Genomic DNA, 6,000 nt, shown 5'->3' on the forward strand with positions numbered 1-6,000 from the left:
TATGGAGAGAAATCATGTCCTAAACCCATTCCTACCCAATACCTACTATCCTACCAATTTCCCAAACCAACTCACCAACCCGCCTGGCAAGCATGGTGTTTAAATGCCAAAACCCCTCAGCATGAATAGACATTCAAGAAAAGGGCCCTCAGTCCCCGGCAGCTCGCTAGTTCCCAACCAAGGTAGCGGTAGGATTCACGGACAGCGGGCAGAGGGTGCAAAGAATCTCCGGGATGTAAGAGGCTACCAAGAACGACGAACGCTGCACATAATTACGTATAATGTAAGAACCTTATCCAAAGATGAAAAAATGACGGAACTGGAGGAAGAACTCAGACATGTGAAATGGGATATTATAGGAATTAGCGAAGTCAAAAGAAGAGGTGAAGATCAGGTCAAACTAAAATCAGGCAACATATTCCACTATAATGGGGAAACAGAATCGACAACTGGAGGAGTAGGTTTATTAGTACACAAAAAATTACAGAAAATGATACAGAGCATTGGCTGCATTTCCCCAAGAGTTATGTATATAAATCTAAGACTAAATAAGAGATACAATCTGAAAATAATCCAGGTATACGCCCCCACCAGCGATTACGAAGATGAGATTGTTGAAGTCTTCTATGAGGAAATCGAAAGAGCAAAAAAGCAGGAACCGGCCCATTACAATCTGATAATGGGAGATTTTAACGGCAAACTCGGAAGGAAAAAGGACGAACAAGAAGTAGCAATCGGAGATTTTGGAATCGGAGTAAGAAACGAAAGAGGCGAAATACTTACCAACTTTCTACTGCAACACAAACTGTATGCAATGAACACCTTTTTTAAGAAGAAACAGAGTAGAAAATGGACGTGGGTTAGTCCAGATGGAAGAACTAAGAGCGAATATGATTATATAATAACAGACAAAAAGCAAATTATTCAAGATGTCACTGTACTTAATAAACTATCAGTAGGAAGCGACCACAGACCAGTAAGAGCTAGAATAACGATAAACCTACAAAAAGAAAGAGCAAAGATGATAAACAGTGGCAAACGCATAGTTTGGAATTCACCAAATCAGCCAGAAGCGTACATAAAAAATATAGCAGAAACTTTACAGAGTAATAATCCCAAACCTCTAAGTATCGACGATCATAATAAATTAATTACAGACTCGGTTAGAAACGCACAACTCAAATTTTGCAAGAAAAATTACACCAAAAGTGAAAAGATTAGCAAAGACACAAAAGCTCTCATGGAAATACGACGAAACCTAAGCGAGAAAGAAAAGGGAAACAAAGAAGAATATAGAAAACTAAATAAAAGAATTTCAGCGGATATTAGAAGAGATATAAGAAGATATAATACTAATGTAATTACTCAAACAGTAGAAAAGAACAAAGGTTTAAAGATAATGAAAAGAGAATTCACACAAAGTAAAAAAGAAATATACAAGCTAGAAGATAAAGACAGAAAGGCAACAACAGATAAACAAAACATTCTGAAAATAACTAGAGAGTTTTATAAAGACCTCTATACCAGCCAAAGATCACAAGAAAATTTACCGACACGAGTAAAGACTCTCATAAATCAGGGATCGGAAATACTTTTACCCATTACTGTGTCAGAAGTAAGATCAGCTTTAAAGGAAATGAAGAACCATCGATCGCCTGGTGACGATGGACTCGTTATTGAGGCAATAAAAGCAGGAGGAGAAATTCTATTAAAATCAGTAAGCGAACTGTTTAATAAATGCTTACATGCGGGTACGATTCCTAAAGACTGGAACAATGCAGTGATAGTCTTGTTACACAAAAAAGGTGATATTACTAAATTAGAAAATTATAGACCCATCAGCCTCTTGACACATATGTATAAACTCTTTATGAAAATCTTAACAAAGAGACTAACACCTAAACTTGATTTCTATCAGCCCAAAGAACAGGCAGGCTTTAGGAGAGGATATGGCACAAATGACCATTTGCACACCATAAAGATCTTAATTGAAAAATGCATCGAGTACAACATACCACTGGTTCTTGCATTTGTCGATTACGAGAAGGCTTTTGATACTGTAGAGTTTGAAACCGTACTGGAAGCCCTAAATCAAAGCCGAATAGATTACAGGTACACGTCACTAATCAAAAACATCTACGAGAACGCTACATCAAGTATACGACTACACGAAGACACAGAAAAATTCAGCTTAGGTCGAGGAGTAAGACAAGGAGACAATAGTTCACCAAAATTGTTCACGGCAACTCTAGAGTCAATATTTAAGAACACCCAATGGCAAGATATGGGCATCAATATAGATGGAGAAAGATTAAATCATCTGAGGTTTGCAGATGATGTCGTATTAATCGCAGATAACTTACAGGATACGGTTTCTATGCTACATTCGCTTAAAAGTCTGTCTGAAAGAGCAGGATTAAAGATAAACTTTGAGAAAACTAAACTTATGACAAATCTCGTAATGAGTGGAAATATAACTATCGACAATAATACCATACAACAAACAGACACTTACAAATATCTGGGACACGAGATCAAAATAAACAGAGACAATCAAACAAATGAAATACAGAGGCGAATAGGCCTGACATGGGCAGCATTTGGCAAACTAAGCCATATTCTAAAAAGTTCAATTCCCATGTGCCTCAAGCGAAAAGTTTATAACCAATGTGTTTTGCCTGTACAAACTTATGGAGCAGAGACTTTAACACTCACGCAGAAATCTGCGAATAAACTAAGAGTTACACAACGAGCCATGGAACGTGCAATGCTGAATGTGAGCCTCCGAGACCACATAACAAACCGACAAATCAGGCAAAGATCAGGAGTTCAAGACGTCATCGAAAGAACCACGAGACTTAAGTGGAACTGGGCAGGACACTTAGCCAGAACACAAGATGGACGATGGACAAGACGAATTATGGAATGGAGGCCCAGAAATTATAAAAGAAGCCGAGGACGACCACCGACTAGATGGACCGACGACATAAAAAGAGTAGCGGGAAACTGGCTACAAGCGGCCCAGTGTAGAGAACACTGGAAAGAACTGAGGGAGGCCTATGTCCAGCAGTTGACGGGACTGGCTGATTGATGATTCAGCGACCTCGAAAACCCACGAGTTATGACTGTCGATTGATTTAGAATGAAATTAACATACTTCAGGAGACGAAATCCGCTCTGAGCATCAGATATCTCGGAGAACCATCGTCGTTACCATATTCGTGTTTAGCGACCTTGAAAACTCCCGAGTAACAAAATTAAACTGCACAAAACGTAATAAAACTATGCACAAAATGTAATTTTTATTTTACCATCATCAATTTTGTTCACAAACTTTCCTGATACTTTCCGGAATCGAATGCAAAAAGTTTCTTATCGATTAACCTTGCTGCGGAAAATTGGTAGGTTTAGTGCTTTGTTTTCTTGCCTACATAGTACATCTAAACAATTACCAACATGTCAGATGTCATAGTATACTATTCGTTTTACAACACTATGTGTGTCAGAATGTGAGAATCATTACAAATTTATACCGATATCAGATAGCCATAATACAAGTAGACAAACAAGACTCTAAAGAGATACCTATACGAAGAGTACGACAAGAATGTGTACTATCTCCTATACTTTTTAATGTGTGCTCAGAAGAGATGTTTAAAGAGGCACTAGAAGACATCAATGAAATCATGTCAATAAATGGAACACTAATAAATAATATCAGATATGTAGACAAGATACAATAGTCCTTGCGGACAGTAGAGAAGTGCTGCAAATTTTGGTTGATCGCACTATGCAGTACTGTGAGGGGTATGGAATGGCTCTGAATACAAAAAAAATCATGATTGCCAGTAAGAACAAGATTGAAGACGAAACAATCTAAGTTAAAGACAAAATTTTAAAGAATTAAAACCAGATACAATCACTAAGGATGTGAGCTAAATTAACAATGGGATTGCACTCTTAAATTAAAACGACGCATTGAGATAGCCACAAGTGCTTTCAATACGATGAAAGCAGTATTATGCAATGGAAAACTGGGAACAGAAATTAGAACTAGAGAATTGAGATGCTACGTATTCTCTGCTCTTTTATATGGAATTGAAGCCTGGACAATTACGGACAGGAAAGGATAGGAAAGAAAAATTAGCTACTGCGGTCACATACTAATAAATGAAAAACAAAAATTTATGCGATTGATTATACAAGGAAATCTGGAAGGAAAAAGAAGATCAGGGAGACGATGCACGTCCTGGCTGAAAATTTTAAAGCAGTGGAGTAAAAAACAACAATAGAACTCTTCAGAACTGGTGCAGATAAAGTAAAATGGCCCGTGATGATCGCCAATATCCTTAAGGCATGAGGCATGCAAAGAAGAAGTAGAAGAAGATGTGTCTAGCCTCTTTAAGAATTTCTCTTCAGTCTTCCCTATCCATCTCCTTGTTTATCCAAGCGTGTATTCCCATGTTTCTCATATCTTTGATTTTATCAAGAAATCTTGTTATGGAACTTTATCCTCTCTGTCCAATACATGTATTAAGATGCGTTTTCTTACTGGGACATTTTTCCTCACCTAAATTACATATCTTTCACATAATATATTAATGACGTACTTATTACTTTTTTCCAGCGATAGATTGAGCAGTGTTTAATATCATTAAACAATGAATTTTATTACCTCGCTATTACTTCGCCGAATTAATTCGCTAATTCTAGCGGTAATTCTCTCAAATATTATTGTTGTATGCGTGGCCTGCTTGTTTGTTTGACACTTGTTAATTTAAACTGTAACAATTATTTGTTTAATATATATTGGTAATAAAGCTTGAATCGTGGAGCTTAACCTAGTAATTAATTTATAAAAGGCGCGTAAAAAATGAGGGAGGTAGAGTCGGTCAAAAGGAAGCCACAGGTCCTAACGCTTCAGGTCATTATTTACCAGGTTCCTGTCAATAAAACGGTCAATTCGGTTTGCTGGTTTTACTTTAATCGAAAACTTCAATTCGTTCCTGTAATAATAGAATAACTAGTTCTTGCTTGATATAAGAAAATTATAGATGGTCCTTCCAGTCGATTGCAGGAGAGAGGGTCTTTTAGCATAATTCTTTGTTTGTTTAAAACGATTTAGACAATTCTGTGGTTCTAGTTCGTTGGGTAAGTATTTTTCTGGAGGCTTCACTTTTTTCTCTGGTTATATTTTTAAATGCATCATCAAACCAATGATATTTCCAAGCAGAAATTTGATATTTCCATTTAATTTTCTGCTGCCGCGGCAATAACTTCTTTTAGTCTGATCCATTATGAATATATTTCTTTCTGGTCTTCTTTGTTTACCTTTTGATTCGTTAGTTTGTTGGTAATGTTTTCCCTGTTTCGCGTGTTGTATTTTTTGCGTATTTTTTTATAGTTATATTTTTTATCAATAAGAAATAACTTATGGAAATGTTTACAAACCAAACAATCCTTTTAAAATATACAATCTACAAATCATTTTGTCCTTCAAAGTCTTATTTGTAATATTAACTCCACCTTTAAATGAATATTCTAAACATTTTATTTTTAATAATTATTACCTACTTATTTTAGTTACTTTACCTAGTAAGTTTTTGCCATTTTTTTTTTTTCGAAACCTTAAGTATTTTTAAAAAAATATAGTAAACTTACTTCTTACGCAAATGTCTGTAAAATTTGTCAATTATTTAATGGTCCTCAGTAAACAATAATTAATTTATCTGTTAATTGCTAGTAATTTTGAGTTTGAGGAAAAACCTATTTTCGAAATAGTAAATTACTAGTTTTATGTTCTTAGGTATAATACTCGTACATATAATATAAAGGTCAATTCTACTAGCTTCATTAATTGATTTGCATACATCTGGGTATTACAGCAAAATGCAGATAAGAGGGGAAAGTTGCCATGCAGAATAAAACTGTAAACATTTTAATAATTATGTTATTCAGATTTTATTGAAACTATCGACAAGAAAATGATGGTACTACATA

Source organism: Diabrotica undecimpunctata, chromosome 10 (genome assembly GCF_040954645.1).
Source record: "Diabrotica undecimpunctata isolate CICGRU chromosome 10, icDiaUnde3, whole genome shotgun sequence".
In the NCBI taxonomy this organism is placed as follows: Eukaryota; Metazoa; Arthropoda; class Insecta; order Coleoptera; family Chrysomelidae; genus Diabrotica; species Diabrotica undecimpunctata.